The sequence below is a fragment of the Ochotona princeps genome, chromosome 28 (assembly GCF_030435755.1).
Source record: "Ochotona princeps isolate mOchPri1 chromosome 28, mOchPri1.hap1, whole genome shotgun sequence".
Lineage (NCBI taxonomy): Eukaryota > Metazoa > Chordata > Mammalia > Lagomorpha > Ochotonidae > Ochotona > Ochotona princeps.
In genome coordinates this window covers 20,823,939-20,843,816 of record NC_080859.1, presented here as the reverse complement: position 1 = coordinate 20,843,816, position 19,878 = coordinate 20,823,939, and positions in this window count along the sequence as shown.

Sequence of the window (19,878 nt, the reverse complement as noted above, 5' to 3'; positions counted from 1 at the left end):
AGGATGATGGTCCCTGTTTTGTTGTTTACAGTAATCCCTGCCTTATCTTTCAAGCATAATCCTCAAATAAGGGTAGTTAGTAGTTCTATGACAGAGAGATGTACAAAACCCTTGCTTTTGTCTAAGACACACTGGGGCAACAATAGATAAGGCTCTTCAAAATTTTGAATTTTGAGAAGTGATCAGAGTAGCATAAGTCTCTTGAAATACACAGCAAAAAACAAATACACCAAAACGGAAAATATTTTGTGAAACAGAGAAAAACTTTGTCTGTAGTATCATGTGGAACTAGAGGAACGATGATTTTGAAGCCAAATTAAAACCTCTCCAGTGGGGGTCCAGTGCAGTAGCTTAGTGGCTAAAGAGTCCTCACCTTGCATACCTGGGATGCCATATGGATGCTGGTTCGTGTCCTGGTAGCTCCACTTCCCATCCTGCTCCCTGCTTGTAGCCTGCGAAAGCAGTTAAGGACAGCCGAAAGCCTTGGGACCCTGCACCTGTGTGGGAAACCTGGAGGAGGCTCCTGACGCCTGGCTCCTGACCCCTGGTTCCTGGCTCCAGATTGATTCAGCTCCAGCCATTGCAGCCGCTTAGAAAGTGAATCATTGAATGGAAGATCTTCCTCTCTGTCTCTCCTCCTCTCTGTATCTCTAAATTTCCAATAAATAAATCTTAAAAAAAATAAACTTCCCCAGTGAAGAATTTCTTGTGGACAAGTGAGCACCACAATCTGGCAATGTTAAATATCAAACAGGTTCTATTGAAAGGAGAAGGAAACACAGAGGTAACATTTGCACTAATTCTGAATCCAACTAAGAGACCGGATAATCTCTAAACAAATTGACCAAGCAATGGGTGGTGTAAACTGAGTGCTTTTGAGAGAAGAGGATGCAGTAATTACGCTAACATAAGGACTTTCTTTGGTTACATTGGAAATCAGGGCCATCTTATTTTAGGATCTTTCAACTCACAAGCACTAACAAAAATGCTGCATTTGTAAACCTTAAGTATTAAAAAAAAAAGTTAATTTCATTGGAAAGGCAGACGTGCAAAGACAAGGAAAGACAAAGATCTTTCATCTACTGGTTTTACCAACTGGTTGCAATGGTCAGAGCTGAGCCAATCTGGTTAGGAACCAGGAGCTTCTTCTAGTTTCCCCATGCAAGTGCAGGGTCCCAAGGATTTGGGTCATCCTTCTTTGCAGTTCTCAGGCCATAAGCAGAGATTTTGGATGGGAAGTGGGACATGCAGGATACAAACCAGCACTCATATGGGATGTTAGTGATTGGAAGTGAAGGATTAGCCAGTTGAGCCATCGCATTGGCCCCAAACCTTAAGTATTTAATCCATGTTCCAAGGGCTACACTTTGAGTGCCTTCCTTAATTGTATATTGCAATGGTCACACATTCTGGGGTGTAATAACTCTTCTTTGAGCAAATGAGGGAGCAAGGAAAAGAATCTTTCCAATAATTGGCCCTTGGAGAAAAGAGACTTGAGGAGTTAATTGGAAGCCTACAAGGCATATGGCACTGACAACCCCAGAATTACTTTGAGTTGCAGTTAGCATACCTAGAAGATTACTACTTGGATGTTTCAGTGTTTCCCAAGCATAGCAGGAATGTGTGGCTCTGGTTTGTTTTCCAGCTGGAAAGGTTACAGAAACAGGAAGATTTCTGCTTTGCTGTTTCTTGTTGCATCCTGCCTGTGCCTGACAAAAGCCCCGATCTGACAGTCTCAAACATCACTTCCGGTACATCCTGAACTCAACGCAAGTGATTAAGGTGAGCTGCAACAGCCCTCACAGAATCCCCAAGTCAGAACAAAGGATACCACCCAGCTGTTTTGCCTGCAGATGATCACAAGGCTGTCGGTTGGAAAAGAGTGAAGAACAAAAGGCAGACTTTCATTGACATTGTTTGATGTGATATGATGTTAAGGCTCCCTGCCTCCCCTAAATATTTTCTCATATTGCCCTGTCAAAAATACCACTATGGAGCAGGTATTTGACCTACTGGTTACGATGTAGATTAGGATGCCCACATCACATTTTCAGCATACATGGGTTCAATTCCTGGTTCTGCCTACTTATTTCAGCTTCTTGCTATAGACCCTGGCAGACAGTGTTGATGCTCAAATAATTGAGTTTTTGCCATCCATATGTGAGACCTGGATTAACTTCCTGGCTCCTAGCTTTAAATTTCTTTCATTGTAGGAATACAGGGGATGAACCAGAAGAGACAGGAATGCCCCCTCTCTCACTCTGCCTCCTCAAGCAAATTCACCAATTAATTTTTTAAAATAGTGTTGAGTTAAAGCATCCTGTTCTTATAATTCCCTTATGGGAAGTGTTTTATTCTAAAAGTAAGACAGGAATCAATTCGTTGTCAATAGCAATTGCATTCCTATCCATCCTATTGTAAACTCTCCCAGAAGAGACCTTTTATCTCTCTGTGTAATCTGTGCTTAACACAGTAGGAGACAATGATAGTGGTATGGAGAAGTTGGCAGTAAAAAATATAATAAAATAGAGGTTATTATTAATCACACCAGCAAAGGCAGGACAGCCAACATAATTCAGCAGAATTCTAAGAGGGGAAAGAATCCAGGTAATGCCCGGAAGCTTCTAGCAAAGGTGGGCCCCGCTGGAAAGGAAGCCAACGCTGAGCAGCAGGGGAATTATGGGTCTATGAGAGCTGTCTTAGAGCTAAATAGCTTAGACTGGTTATTTATACAAAAGAAAAATTTCTCACAGCTCTGGAAGCTAGAAAATCTAGGATCCAGACACTGATGTTGCATCGGGGCCTTTTTTGGTTTTTTGTTTGTTCGTTTGGTGTCCTTACGTGGAGCGTGGAACAGGGGAGAATGCTCTGTCTCCGCATGAAAGAAGGAAGGGGTGAAAGACACAACAGACGAACCCGAACTCTTTTGAAAAGTCACTAATCCCTCTCATGAGAAGGAGGGTTTCACGATCTGATCTAAAGGCTTTTATTATGCTACTTGGAGATAACATTTCAACGTAAATTTTGGATTCTTCCTCTAAAAGAGAGATTGAACCAAACTGAAAACAAATCATGCATGGTTAGAGATTTTGCCAGAAGTTTGGGAAATACACTTAGGGAATTAGGGCACCCTCTACCCAAGCCAAGAGAAGGCTGGCATTCCAGGTCAAGAGGATGAGTTCTTTCTACGGAAGTGTGTGTATCAATTATTGAGATATTTATTTAAACTGCGAAGAAAAGAGCATCTACCCTAGAGTATTCCCATTTAGGCTCTGGCAATTCAGCAGGCAAGAAAAAAATGTGCTTCCTTGGTACAGCTACAATATCAAGATCCTTACTCACATCGTCAAAAGCAGAGAAAACACTTGGTTTGTAATGACCAATAAAATTGAGATATTCCACAATTAACCTTGGCCAGTTAAACCAGCTGGTAATCTGAAGTTTTTAAATGTCAGCCAATAATATGGCAAAAGCTCTTGCAAGGAAGTAAAACAAGACTTCAAGACCAGAATTTATCCTGAACACCCCCTGGGGACCAACAGATAATGAGAAAAGGATGGCAGCAGCTGATTGGTTATTGGGCAAAGCATCAATAAGGCAGATGCATGCTACTCAGGGGAGCTGGGTACCCTTAGGCCCTGAGTCCCAATGGCAAGAGGTGAGACACCAGAAACAGGAGTGCACACACTGCTTCTTAACAAAGTTTGTGGGTTGTCCGAATGCCCAGCAGATGAAGGAAGAATATCTTGTCTTGGCAGGCGCTGACTGCACCCCCAGACTGGAGTACATCCTAAGCGTAAGGGCTGCTGAGGGGAGCACAGGGGCCTCCTGCCTTGACCCTAAGTGGTACCTCCTTAGGAGCGATGCCAGCAGGAAATGATTGGGACTGTTGTGAGAGAATCAACACTCTCCTAGGAGTCAGGATCTTTGGCTCAAGTTTCCACTTTGCTACTAACTTGCCATGTGATTCAACACTGATTCTCTATTTTCATGCCCACCTCAGTAAAACAATGATACGTCACATTCTAGCTCGGTATTGAATAAAATAATGCCTATGATGTAATGCTGAAACTAGAAGGTAGAATTCACATGTAAGGTGTAAAATTTCAACTCAAGAGTTCTGTAGGATAAAAGCTAAATTAAGCAATAATGTTACATGCTCAGAAGATGAAAAAAGAAAACTTCGCTAGTGTTTCTTGCCTAAGAAAATAGTTTCAAGTTATGCCTTCTAAGCAGAGCCTATTACTATGAAAAGGGCCTGTCAATTTGTCTTCAAAACAATCCTATTTGTCACTTAAAAACTCAGGCAATATGGATGAAATTGGTGAGCCTCTTGATTCCAATTTCCATCTCAATCTGACCTCCCAGATCTGTTATCAAAAACTGGGTGAGTGCAAAAGCTGGCAATGAGGCAGGCTCAACTAGGATCCTGGGGTATAGTCATCCACCTTCTCAGATTCCCAGAAATTTCTGGAACTTGCTAATGTTTTCCTGTAATCAACATTTTTACCAAGTCCTAAGCCCCCCCCCACCCGCCTCCTTTCACAGTTAAGTAATGAAAAATAATTTAGGAACATGCCGCTGTGGCTCCAGAAATTAGCAGTTCGGTGCAGGCATGTGGGCAGCATATATTTAAGCCTAACCAGGCAGTGGTGGTAGAAAGCTGTAGGCCTCACAAGGAATTTGTGCATGAAAATGCAGGGTCTGCCTCAGAAAGTCCAGCTGCTCCATGTAGCTGAAAATTTGGGGTAGGATTTCCACTGAGTCTGCGGCTCCAGAAGTTAGCCGAGGCTTTCTTGGTAGACTTTGTCATCCATCTATCGGATCGGGAATCATTTCAAGTAAAGCCGGACTCGGGAAACTTGAAACTAACCAGTGTCATTTTTTCAGAAGCTTTGAGAAAAATAAAATGGAATATACAGAAAAAAATCATACATGGAAAATATTGCAAATTCATCTGAAGCAATCCAAGGCATTTTAAACCAGAAAGCAGATGGACTATGAGCAATATAAATTAGTAAAAATGTATTTTTGCCAACTGCAAAGGGACTCTCACTACAAACAATGCTTCTTTTTTGTCCTGACTTGTTGATTGAATTTATATTCATTTTTAATTTACACTGGGCAGAATTTTGGTGGGATGTTCATGGTTGAACCACCCAGAGTGTCAAGCTAAGGAAAAAAGCACAGAAGTTATAGAAAGGTATGTACAGTGAAAAATAATATTAGTGTATATGTTTTGTGAATTCGTGAGATAAAAATTATGTGGCGATGTTTAATGAAATGTCCCCCAAATAGAAAGTGTATTAAGCGTGAAATGTAAAGTTAAAGATTGTTAGCAGTCTTTCTCGCTCTTGGCCCCTCCAACATGATTCCACTCTATTTCTCAAATGTCCTGGCAGCTTTCCAGTGGAAGATTTGTGGCCTTCAGCTCTAAGCATAAGAGCAGGCTTTAATCCTGACTTGGTCCACTTCAAGTGATCAATTCAGGGCTCAGGAAGAGTTGCCCAAGTTACCCCAATCAGAGTAAATCAACTCAATCACCAAGAGACACTACCACTAATTTATTAAGAGACAGGGATGGACATAGATTTTTTTTTTTTTACTTCAGTGCAAACTGTGAATCAGAGGGTGGAAGACCTCTGAAACTGTCTTACAAATAAATAATATATATATATATATTTTAGTTGTATTTAAGAGAAATTATTTAGTGGCCTTTGATAGATCTGTCCCTTCTCGAGTCCCACAAGGTGCTCAGGCCTTGGGCGATTCCCTTGGCTGGTTGTGAGCCTCGATGTGATTTGAGCCACAGATTGGTAGCAGCACCATCAGGCTATAGACCAGTCCCAGAGAATCATGATATGCGACATCCACACAAATTGCTTCCCCATCCACTGAGCAGCAAGACTTCTGTGTGGACTAGAATCTCCCTCAATTACAACAGGCTCAAGTTTGCAATGAGAAGCCACTGTAGAGCGTGGAGGATGCCTCTGCATCTGCAGCCACTCCTCCCGAGCACAGACACCCAGGATGACACCGAACTGACATTCACAGGAAGTCAGCGCCACCAGGAGCTTACTGCATCTCTCCTTTTATATTGATTTATTGTTTTTACGTGCAAGACCGTGTAGCTCTGTCACAAAGAACTTGTCCTAACCGCTATCTTCACTACCCAATGTTCCAGACCTTAAGCTAGCTGCTACCATCAGGTAGAAAGGTTTAGGAGGAAGTGAGCAACAGGAAATACATTAATTTTGTGTGACACAGGAGATGGCAGAAATTAGAGACTGCTCTCGGTAGCATCTGTTCATTATCACCTTCGAACCTGTATTTATGGAAGAGCGTGGAACAGATGGATGAGGTGTAGGGTGCAAAGACCTAAGGGTGTGGTCAGGAAAAGGGCTCCCTGCCAAGGCTCAGAAAAGACAAAGAGGTTAACACTACAGGAGTCCCAGCTGCTCTGCTTCACATCCAACTCCCTGCTAATGCACCTAGGAAAAGTAGCACGTAATGGCGCAAGGACTTTGGTTCCTGTCCACCACGAGGCAAACTCAAGCGTTAGGACTCAGCCTGACCCAGACCTGACCATTAAGCCACTTGGAAAGTGAGGCAGCAGACAGAAGATCTCTCTCCCCTACTCTCTTTTTATCCTGATGATTGTATCTTTCAAATAAATGGAAACAAGGAAGCAAGGGAAGAGAAAGAGAGAAAGAGAGAAAGAGAGAAAGAGAGAGAGAGAGAGAGAGAGAGAGAGAGAGAGAGAAAGAAAGAAAGAAAGAAAGAAAGAAAGAAAGAAAGAAAGAGAGAAAGAAAGAGAGAAAGAAAGAAAGAAAGAAAGAAAGAAAAAGTGGGAAATACTAAAAAAAAATGGGAGAGACAAACCAGGGAAATGGAACCAGCCCACCTCAGGTGTGGACAAGGTGATGGCCCTGACAGCAGGTGAGGAAGATTTAAATTCTTGGCTCCTGTACAGCAAGGCTTCAGGAGCCTGGGAATGAAGCTGAAGGGACAGCATGCCTCACCACACAATATCCCTGTGCAGGCATTCATCCTACAAAGCAAGCGCAGATGTGTGCTCATTTGCATTCATAAACCAAATAAATAAGAGACCGACACCAAGTGTCAATCCCACTGAGGATTTGGACTCAATATTACAGCTTACCTTGCTATGGGTGGCTGTTCTTCAGAACTCATCCTCCAAGCTCTCTGGTCAACTGTGCCTAGAATTACACAGGAATTGCGAGTATTGCAATCCAACTCAAAATTTCCAGGCAGCTAGGAATCTCAGATGGTTTATCCTTCCAAGGTCACTCTATGACATGTATATACAGCTAGAGAAGCAGTGAAGGTCAACCTACATGCAAGTGGCATATGACTAGGGGAACCAAACATGGTACCAAGTATCTGAATGGGAAAGGCGCGTGGATGATGGAGCACATACAAAGGATTGTTCCCGTCCCTCTTAGGACAGTTGCTAGAGATGCCTAATAAAACCATTACAAATCGTTTCTCACGCAGGAAGTGCTTTACAATAAACATTAATGCTTTAATCCCACACTACTGGCGTTTTAGACTTTAGGTAGGAGTGGAGCTGAAGGAGTGAAAGAAGCAAACTTCGCAAGCTGTCTTTCTCTCGTTTCAAGGAAAGACAAGATAAAGAGAGCAAGAAAACTAGCAAGCAAGAAAACCCAAAAAGTCCATTTTCAAATTACTGCTTATGTAACAGGAGCTTGTGAACTGCACCAGAATTTAATTGAAGGAAAAGTAACTGTAGGGGAATTGCTTGGAGCACTGCCAGAAGGGTTTTAACAGCTGGAAGTTGAAAAGTGATTAATTTTGACAGCAATAAAAGCCTCATGTTCATACATAATTATGCTTAGATTTGTGGGCTGCTGGAATCTTTTTCTATGCACTATTAACCTTTTGCTGTCCAAATTGGAATTTAGGTACTTTAAATGAGCCCTGATTTTTACATGGAATACTAATTTGCTTTCAATCGCTTTGACTCAAGACAAGGAAGACTTGGGGAAGAAACTATAGAATAATAGGCAGTAGGGAGTGGGCAGACATACTGTTTGTAGTAGTACTTTTGAAACTTGATATTGGTGGGGCAACATCTCCAGCAGTTGCAACAGCAGAAGTTTCAGGAAGAAAGACTTCAGGGTAGCTAGCGAAGGTTAAGCACTGGTGTGTCGTCAGCTCAATGGTATCATTCAGCTAAATGTCTAGCAGTAAGAAACAAAGACCAATGTGCGAACAAACATTGCAATACTACATTCAAAGATACTGAATAAATGAAGAGAACAATGCTGAAACTCCCAATCTTAAATCGTTTGCTTTAAAATTAGCCACATTCTCCTCTTCTGGGTATCTTTACTATCTATGTAATCAGATAGACTGAAACCTCAGCCATATAAAATATTTTTGAATAATTAGGAATTAAAGCAATTTAATAGCAACAGCAGTGGCTTGCAATTTTCTATTGTAAGAACTACATAGATGTGTATAGAGAGTATTATATGTCAATCATCACGATCTTCTTGTGCGGTAGGATTGTTGTCTTAGGATACTAATATTGGCTTTAGTATCATTATTATTCCCATGCTACAGAAACAATAAGAGTGTATCTGACTTCATCAAGAGGGAAAGTAAAGATTTGGGGAATTCTCAAATTCAGTCTCTCCCAGGTAAGTGCATGATATCATGGATGCAATCAGTCTGTGTCATGAATGGTGAAAAGGGAAGAAAAACCACTGACTTGAACTCAAAAGAACAAAGTTCAGCCTTAGCTCTTCCATGGCTCATCGTGACTGCGAGCAAGCCACTCACTTCCCCATTCCCATTTCTGTGCTTGTAAAGTAAAAGCATCAGCTAAACCAGTGGTACTCAACGCATGGTAGCCAGACATGGTTTTGCTATATGAAATTCTTCTTCTCTGATTCATGGTGCCAGAGGACAGAAGGCCAAATGTTGCCTTTTTAGAATGGCTGTTTCCTTAGTCATCATCAGAGCGTTACGGAATTAGGAGGCAGAAAGGGGTCATGCATCTAAACAGAACTATGTTACTGTGTTTGGCTAACTCCAACAACAGTGTGAGACTGAATTCCAGCATAATCTGAGTTTTTAATCTAATGCGATGTACCTCACAGGGTCTTAATAAATCCCTGCTTCTGCCTGTGGCAAAAACACCCAAGCGGTGATTAACAACCTGGAGGAACTGCTCTCTGCTTCCATCTTCCCAACCCTGCCAAGGTCAGACCTACCTTTCTCCTCCCAATCAGGCAGGAAGCAATCCCCAAAAGAATGTAGGATTTGCCTCTGAATTTAACATTGCTATTTCCATGTATGATTTGCAAACAAACTTAACTTTCTTCACGTCAGAAGCCTCATCACTCCACAATAAACAAATACCAGATTTTGACGGTCATCTAATGGTAACTACCTACTCATCAGCAATGACGGAGGAAGACCTTTTGAGCCTCCAGGCTGAGCCATGGAGTGAATATCCAAAGTCTCATACCCAACAAAGCCTCCTATAAAAGCACCAAAAGCACCACATGACCTGCCACACGAAGACAGGTGTCTCTCTTTCCTTAGTGTTTCTCTGGACATCTCAGTTACACAAACTATTTGTCTATTAATGTCCTAAAAATATACAAAGAGAAGAAACAACAAATAGAAGTGCACCCTACAATAGCTTCAAAATGTCCTGAAGGGAAAACAGAAATGTAAGGAGCCAACATTGTGGCACAGTGGATAAAGCTATGGCCTATGATACTGGCATCCTATAGGGGCGCCAGTTCGTGTCCTGGCTATTACATTCCAATCCAGCTCCCTGATAATAATCTGGGAAAGTGACAGAAGATGGCCCAAATGTTTGACTCTTGCCTCTGCCTCCATGGGGGAGACCCAGGTGAAGCTCCTAGCTCTTGACTTTGCCTGGTCCATCTCTGGCTATTGTGGCCATTTGGGGAATGAACCAATAGATGGAAGATATCTATCTATCTATCTGTCTGTCTTTCCCTTTATATGTAACTCTTTCTAAATAAATAAATCTTTGTAAAAACAAATGGAAACTTAGAAAGGTTATATTAGAAGATGGTCACATAAACAGAAGGATGAGCTTTTTAAGAACTGCATTCAGGAAGCAGATGTGGCTACTTTTTAGAGCCGAATAGACCTAAAATGCATGTGAGTGTGTGAACAAAATGTCTAGACCCACTCTGAGATTACGAGTTTTACATTTGGCCATAGTAAATACTATAAAAGACTGAAAAAAATTTTTTAAGATTTATTTATTTTTATTGCAAAGTCAGATATACAGAGAGGAGGAGGAGAGACAGAAAGATCTTCCATCCGATGATTCACTCCCCAAGTGACTGCGCCAATCCGAAGCCGGGAACCAGGAACTTCTTCCGGGTCTCCCACATCTTTGGGAGGCTTTGGGCCATCCTCGACTGCTTTCCCAGGCCACAAGCAGGGAGCTGGACGGGAAGCGGGGCCACCGGGATTAGAACCGGCAGCCATATGGGATCCCGGTGTGTTCAAGGCAAGAACTTTAGCCACTAGGCCACCGTGCCAGGCCCTGAAAAAATTTTACAGACCAATTTTGTTTAAAATAATGTGTTGCCATTAGTCGTTCAGTAGCATATTATTTAGTTTCATGGCATCATAAATTTCTATTTCTCTTTCTGTTGTTGATTTTATTTCATGGCTGTTCATTTAAGTGGGTATAATAACTGTGTAATAGAGACTGTCATATCCAGATGTGACGATACAATGCAGTATGCATCTCTACTTCCAGATCAAAGATGGACTCCCAATGAAATTGTTAACTGTATTTTTACAATTGGATGTGGGACTCTCTGCCATTGTCCTTGCCTGCAATGTCAGGATATGCTTAAATTGCAGAATGATGGTCTTACGACTGTTTATGAAGAACTATCCTATTGTAATGATAGAGGGGAAATTAGTGGGTGGGAAGGTCTGGGATCTTTGGAGGGGGTAAGGAAAATCCTAGATCCTATGCAACTGCATCATAAAATAATTTTAAAATTAAAAATAAAATAATGCATTGCAGAGATTTTTCATTATCTTCTTAAACATTGTCTAGCATGGCAGGCATTGTGATGCAATATGGTAAAGTACTACTTTGGACCCAGCATCTCATGCCAGGTCCAAGGTCAGGCTATTCCACTTCTGATCCAGATTCCTGCTAATACACCTGGAAGGCAGCAGGTGTTTTCATCCTTGTTATCTGGCATGGTTTTCCAACTCTGTACACCTGTATGGATCATAGTGAGTCCATTAAGAAGCTGACTTGACCTTTCAGAGATTTCTTTTGGACTACGGTGCACAACTCACAATGTTGGTTCTGTTATCCCCATCTTGCAAATCAAGAAATGGCGGCACAGAGAAGTTAACCAAGGCAAAACTATGAAACAAGTAAGTGAAAGATTTTAAGTTCAAACTCGAACAAGCTCCAGAATTTGCACTCTTGGATGTCCTTGTCATCCTTGCTATATTTATTTCATGCATTACTCACACAGAGCATCCAACAGAGAGAAGCAAACAGGAAGTTGTTTTGTTTGCTTGGCCATGCGTATGGGGATGTTAGAGGTGCTCCAGGTGTCCTCTTGAACCGGATATTCCTCATTTTGCTGAGCTGCTATCTTAGATCTCCCAACTTACCGTCCTTGGGTCCCTGCTCTTCCAGATACTGTCTCTCTGAAGTAGAGGGTGGGAGAAAAGCATCTTCTTGGGGAACTTTGTCATTTGCATTTAAGAAATTCAAATAATCCTCAGTGATCTTCCCTGATGTCTCAGTAGTCAGGACACAATCACACATGCATCCTTCAACTAACCAAACACCCAAGTGGAGTGAGATTATCATGACCAGTTTCAACTACCATGATTTGTATTTTTGGAAATTAAAAAAAAAGGGGGGGGCCTGAAACCAATAGATCTCTATGCCACTCATGAAAAAATATTTCTTATACTTACCTGGCAGGGGAGATACCATGATCACGAAAAAATATTTCTTTTATTGAGGACAAAAGGTAGACATGAAGAAGGCTGAGTTTTAGATAATAATGGACAGTTCCTGCCATACTTCCCTACTTTGGAATTTCAATTTTCTTCATTGTTCAATATCTATTTTAGTTGAAGTGTGGGAAAGTGCTGTGCTGTAGTGGGAGTGAAGATAAAATCATAATCCTTGTATAATTAGAGATAGCTTGAAAGATTCATCTGAGAGGATCAGTTGTATACTAAATTCTTTTAAGTTTCTTTCTATTTATCTGAAAGGGAAAGCAAGAGAGAGAGAGAATCTCCTATGTACCCCCAAAATGCCCACAATAGCAGCGCTGGGCAGGTCAAAGCCAGGAACTAGGGCAGGGATCCGAGTATTTCTGTCATCATCTGCTGTGTTAGCTGGAAGCTGGATCAGCCAAGAAGACGTGAGCCCAGTCGCTTTGATACAGATGCAGGAGTTCCAGTAACAGTCTACCCCACTGCACTACAACTCCCATGCCTGCATGCCTTATTTTAAGTAATAAGATGATACAATTAAATCACATGTGGCTAAGATGGCAAATAGTAGTTAAGAGACTCCAAGAGCCTTTATCTTGACTCTGAGTATACAGCAGGGAAGAAAAAAATAAGCCCCACGGTACTATCCTCAGACTATAAAACATTAGAAAGGGCAGATTTGTGCATGGGCTTCAGAAGAGTGTACAAGCTTAGTATTAGTGAGACACTGACACTCCCACTTGGTTTATGTCTGTGTGTAATCTTAGCGTACCCTGAGTTTCTCAGGACTCACCTGCCATAAGGTATAGACAAAATCAGCTAGGAGGAATGACTCAAATTTCACTTCTGCTTGTTCTTACCAGCCCCACAAGAATTCCCCTGCTGTTGTTCTGGGAGTCCCCGTGAGGTTCCCATGTGTGCATACAAACAAATCCAATGCCATCAGTGGGATGACCTCAGTGTTACCTGACGGCTTGGGACCGAGCACCAACTATAGAAAGATCTGGACGCAGAGCTGCTGGTACCTTCTGTCTCTCTAGACCGTAGATAAATGTCCTCAGGACTGGGCTGGGCACACATTCAAGTGATAATGACTGTGATAAACTCAATATCTCTTCTCTTCCCCAAATGCTACAGTTTGTTATTGCATCAGTTCATCTTATCTGACTCCTTCTTCCCTTAGGACAACTAACTAATCATTTCTGTTCTAGGAACTTATTCTTAGGAAATAACCAGACACATGGCCAAATATATGCATAAGGAACCAATTACAGAGCTCTTTATAATGGTCTTTAAAAAATCCTAAATTTTATCAGTAGGAGACCAGCTAAATTAATTATAGCACATTCATTTTGAAGAACAATATGCATTCATTTGAAATGATGAGGTAGATCTATATTTCTTAACATAGAAAGCTGTCCATGATATATTATTCAACTGGGACAAAGGATGATCTCATTTTTGCAAAAATATCAATAAACACGTGCTCTCGCATAAATGTATGCACATTAATGTGTGCGTGCTCACACAAAGAAAATAAAAGTTATCTATGGACTGTGAGATAAGGCTATTTCTGCTGTCTTCTCTCAATCTTTCTGAACAACATCAATGTTTTTATAGGAAGTGTGAACTGACTTCATAATCACAAAAAGATAAAGCCATATTCATTTTGAAACGTAACTCTTTTCACAGAATAAGCTTTTATAATCGATTTATTCCTTAAGGCAAACTGTGTAGGGGTATAAAATCTCCATTTAGTGATGACATTTAATACACGGAAGGTCTGATCACTTGCTGGAAATTCCTGGGTCATGTGGGAGAAAATGAATCTTAACAAAGTGATAGGGCTCTGCATCTCCTGAAATATACAGTGGTGCTGGTCCACAGTGCAGTGGCCCCAGTGCTGCTGTTCTGAGAAGCCTGAGAAATTGCAATTTCTGAAAGAAAAAAAAGAAACACCGAATGAAGCAGACGCACGGGCTGGTGTGTTGTACGGCTGCCTCATCGCAGTCCTGGGTCGTGTCATCAGTGGGTTGTGTCTTTGTCTATTATTTGGAAAAATTCAAAGCTTAACAGCACCTGTCATTTACATTACATATTTTTAGCCTCTGTTTATCTTTCAGATGTTTTTGTGGAATTTTATACTACCCAGATGTTTTCATTGTTTGTGTGATCAACCATAACAAGCCTTTCTTTTATGAATCCTGGCTTTAGCATCCTATTTAAAAAGGCCTTCTCCACACACAGACACCAAAATTTATCCACCAAAATTTTAGCCAGCCTATACGTTTTCATCTGCCATAATTAAATATTAAAGTCATCTGAATGTATGTTTCCATGTGGCATGGATGAGGTCATGAAAAAAATTTCTTATGGAGTAGTCATTTTCCCCAACACTATTTATAGACAATTTTCCTCTGACTGGTCAAAACTAAATTCTTTATCATATACCAAAACAAAACAAACACAGAGAACACACACTGAGAGAGCATCAAAGAATTCATGGAAAATGCATATTTTTTGCAAAAAAAAAAAAAAACTATTCAAGGATTTTAATTTCGGGGTACCATTTTAACATATCTTTAACTTCCATTTTGCTCCAAACTTTTGAAAAATCCTCATTCATAGCCTGGAGTCACTTTCCCATTGCCCTGTTCCATTCCTCCACCTGTCTACCCTTGCACCAACACCACAACCACAGTCACTGCGTTTTCAAGATGTGTGTTTTTTTCCGATACAGCAAGGGCTCCCTTCACTTTTTTTTCAAAACAATTTTAGCTAATCCTAAATGATCATTCTTCTGAATATTTTGGAATCTCTTATTTTAAATTCCAACTAAAATTCCATTATGTTTATTGACATTACATTAAATTTATGTGCCCATATAGAAAAATATATATATTTTAAATCAAGCTTTCCTTCTAATCTCCCACAAAGCTTTTCAAGTCTTGTCCTGTTGCTCCCGCGGGTTTCTTGATAAGTCTGTGAAAGTTTGTTGTCTTTGTTTCTCCCCACCACTGTTGAGCTCCATGCCCCGTGCTAGAATTTCCTTATCAGATGTTACAGTTGTCGGGTAGGTTTATATATTTACAATTCTGAGGCAATGATATGCTTCCCCAGACTTGGTTTCTGTCTTGCTGAGGTGGTAACTTTCTGTGGTTTCTGATGTCAGTGAAGCAATTATTCATTCGATTGTCCAGCATGCCCTGGTTCCAGGGTCTTCGGTTTCTCCCTGTTGCAATACTTACATCAGAAAGATGGTAATTCACTGTGAATGAACAAATTGCCTTCAAGTTAACAACTTGAAGCAACATACATTTATATTCTCGCAGTTCCTGTGGGCCAGGAGTTGTACAATGCTTAGCTGGTCCTCTGCTCAGGGTCTCCCAAGGTTTGGGTCAAGGTGCTAGCCAGATTCCTCTCCCAAAATCTTGGTGGCATTGGCAGAATCCAGCTTCTTGCAGCTGCAAAACTGGGGTTGCTGGCTGGCTGTCAGCCAGGGCAACAGCATGCAGAGACCCCCTCAGAGGTTCTTCACATGTGACCCTCTCAGGTTTGCTCACTGTATGGCAATTTAGTTCTTCAGAATCAGCAAGGGAGTCTGTCATTACAACCAACAAGATTAGCACTCAGGCAAGGCAGTGCAATCTTACCAGCGGTGTCCACCACTTTCACCCACACTCCATTGGCTAGAAACCACACGTTCAATCCACATTGTCCATCTTGGACAGTGTCACACTCATAGATCTTAGCCGTTGGTAATGCGATACCACTTTCCTCATCATTTCTTCTCTGAGATTTTGGGGTCTCAGCTTAATATAGCAAGATGGCAACCTAGGTGAAGTTGAGAAGGAGTAATGGGACAGATGGCAGTTGGAGAAATGCAGAAACCCCTCTGATCCTCTGGCAGCACCAGGAATCGTCCTGTTTGATACAGACACCATGTCTTTGCTAAGATGTGAGTTGAAAGGTATAATGAATTTAATATTTTTTATTAAAGCAAGTTGTTATAACTGATAGAGAGCTGAAAAACAGCCTGGCATTGAAAGCTTACAATGATAATGAAAAAAGGTGAAATACATCTTTCTATATCAACCAGAATTGAAAAATAGAAAGTTTCAGGATGGTCCCTAGAGACTCAACCCAGACATTATAATTCTCAGTTTTTCATCTGTCAATCAAGCATAAAATAGTATAACCTCACAAGGTAGTTATGAAGATTAAGTGAGTAAATTAAGTTCCCTAGTTTGTTCAAGAACACCAGTAACACAGTAGTTAATGAGTAAGTATTAGATATTTATACTATTCTTAAATTAAGTTGTTTGGTGAACAGATGGAAGTATATAATCCACACTCTCTTTACAGTGGTTGGTGATCCTGACATTACAAAATACATAGACAAGATATTAATTACAAAAATAAAAAGCAGAAAAATGGAGCTACCCTCAGGACAAGGACGTTGGGCAACCGTGGACCCTCAGGCCTTTGGTCGTTCAGTTGACTAATTCCTAGTCATGCACTAGAAATTAGGAAAAAACTGTCAGATGTTGGAGGATAAGAGAAAAGGCTATTTTAAAAAGGCTGGGAACTTGATGTTGGCATTGTAGCTCGGCAAGTTAAGCTACTGCCTGTGGTGCCAGTGTCTTGTAAGAGCACCAATTTGGATTCCAGCTGCTCCACTTCAATCCCAGTGCCCTGCTAAGGTACCTGGAAAAGCAGTGGAAGATGATTCAACTCCTTAGGCCCCTACCACTCATGTGGAAGATTAAGAGGAAGCTACTAGCTCCTGGTGTCAGCCTGGCTCAGTCACGGCCATCACAGCCATTTGGGAAGTAATCCAGCAGATGGAAGATCAATCTCTCTCTCTCTTTCTCTCTCTCTTTCTCTCTCTCTCTCTCTCTCTCACTGCCATTAACTCTGACTTTCAAAGAAACAAATAAATATTCTGTAAAAGAACCTGAGAACATGATATTGTTGCGTGGAACCTCTGCTTCTTTAGAAAACACTTAATCGGGCTGGTGTGATGACCCAGTGGCTAAATCCTCACCTTGCACGCACTGGCATCACATACAGGCTCTAGTTTGTGTCCCAGCTGCTTCACTTCCCATCCAGCTTCCTGCTTGTGGCCTGGGAAAGCAGTGGAGGATGGCCCAAAGCCTTGGGACCCTGCACCCATGTGGGAGACCCAGAAGAAACGCCTGGCTCCTGGCTTTAGATCAGCTCAGCGGTAGCCATTGTGACCACTTGGGGAGTGAGCCAGCAGACAGAGGATCTTTGTCTCTCCTTCTCTCTGTAAATCTGTCTTTCCAATACAAACAAATAAATTTTTAAAAATAAATAAAAACTGTTTTTAGAAGAAATAAAAATACAAGACTTGATTAGGATAATTTTAGGCTAACAGCAAAGATACCCCTCCCAGCCACTTCATGTATCACAGTGGCTGGATTCTGTTAGGTTGGGCAGAGCAGAAGTGATGTCACCACCCTGTGCAAGTCAAGTCAACACCCCATGCAGGAATTTCTGGAATGCCAGATCACCCTAACTTTGCCTCAGTGTGGAATGGTCAGCACTTCCATGAGTGCCCCTTGCTACACATCACACACATGCGTAAACCCAGGAGCTGTTTCCTCTCCCATTCCTGTACCTAGGAGGTATAAAAGCCCGGTGCTATATACCCTGGGAGACCATTTCCCTCACCTGGTCACCCTGCCATGTGAAAATCATTTGGTTCTCTCCCCTGAGTATTAAAATTCTTTGTCCAAACTTAAGGTTTGTTTGTGTCGCTAACTCTCAATGGCCTCCAAATCACAAGTTCGATCCCTAGCTCCAGCCTTTCCAATTTCTTGTTAATGCGCATCCTAGGAAGCTCAATCAGTTGGGTTCCTGCCACCCGTATAGAAGAATCTAATTGAATTCCCAGATCACAGCTTCCATCTGGCGCAGTCCAGCTGCTACAGGCAGCTGAGGAGTCTAACTGGATAGGTCTCTCCATTTGCTTTAGAATTATTGTCAGTTCGTTCATAATTCTGAAATTTGGCAGCTCGCCATTTTTCACTATTGTTAAGTTTTATCTTTTCTTTTCTTAAAAGTTTTTGTGCGTATGTTAGTAGGAAGTTAGGAAAAACAGCCAACTTCCTGATGTGAACCAGAGCCCAGGGCATTTCTGGCCAGTTTCTGCTTCTGTCTTCCTGAAATGGTGCCAGTGTCCAGTTTGTGAGTACAACACATTTCAACACACTTTTGGGTTCACTGGGATATCTCAGAGAAAGCAAAGAGATACCATGGGCACCATATCAGAAATGTGCATGCATTACTGGTAACCATCTCATCCTTAAAAAAGCCTAGTGAGGCAGGTATTACTATCCTCAGACAGTAAGTTCCCATTGCCTCATAATCAATGAGAGGATAGAGTTTGAACTCAAAGTATACTGTGCCTGCCACCCAAGCTCATCATGTCATGTGTTTAGGGTAGGACAGCATCTCCTGAAATACAGAGTCATATATATATATATATTCAGCAAGTTTTTCCTATTATTAAGTCTGTCTACAGCCTCACAGCCCTCAGGCAGGAGCTGCTCACAATGGAAACAGACAACCCTCCTGCTTCCGGGATTCTAGCACACAATCTTTGTGCCACAAATTTTTCAAGCCTGTAAGACAAACCAGGTAAGGTCAGTTGTTGAGGAATGCATACTTCTACCAGCGTCCCCTATTCAGCCACAACTGTAATAGGTGTTGTTCCACATCTCCCTGGAGCAAGCTATGCCAACAGGACAATGAGCAAGTCACGGATGGACTCTCCCTCGTCTTTAAGGGGCACTAAAGACTCACAGAGAAATGTCAGTCTGTTTGGACTGCTATAGCAAAAGGCCACAGACTGGATGGCTTACAACCATTCTCCCTGTTCTGGAACCTAGGAAGTCCCAGATGAGAACGCTGGTTGATTTGGTGTCAGGTGAAAGCTTGCTTTCTGCCTTTGTCCTCGCATGTTGGAGGGGTCAAATACACTCTACTGGACCTATTTTTTAAGGGCAGGAATCCCATTCACGAGGGCTCTGCCTTCATTATCTAATCACATCCATAAATACTGCACCTGCAATTTTACCTTGGGGTTGTAATTTCAACATAGGAATTGGGGATGAGGGAACACAAGCATTCCAATCACAGCAAAGCAGGTCACAAGTGCTAGAATCAGGATGCCTGGGTTTGATTCTTAGGGCTCATGCTGCCTACTGCCTCAATGGGCAGGCTTAAAGATGGAAGGTGGAGTACTAACAGCGAAGTTCTTAAATAGCCAGTGTATCTGTCAGCTTTTCACTACTTCAACATTTCTGAGGGAAGCTAACTTAGAGTTGAAAGGTTTCTTTCAGCTTCCAGGCTGTGTACTCACAGTCCAAGATCCAGCATGGCAGAGCAGCTGCAGGGCAAGGACCACATGGCAAGCAGCATGCTCTTCCTTCAGCTCAGTCACGGGCCCCGGCCCTAACAGCCTAATCCAATCAGATTGCTTTCCAAAGCCCCACCATCACACACTACAGTCCCATTCAGTTCTATCCTGCATCCATTAACCACTAAGCCATTAACCAGAAACATAAGACCTTGAGGTTTAACCATTAAGGATAAATCCCATTCAGATCATAAGAGCAGGTGATACAAAACTAAGGGAGATGATTCATAAGACAGGAAACCAAGGGTTACATTTGATTCAGCACCTGAGAGGCCAATTCAGAATCTCCTAGCAAAGCACCTGAAGCTAAGTCCCAGCCCCTCTTTGGGTCCCAGCCTCCTGCTGGTGTGCACCCCGTGGGGATGGGAGTCAGGCAGCAGGTTCAAGTCCATAAATCCCTA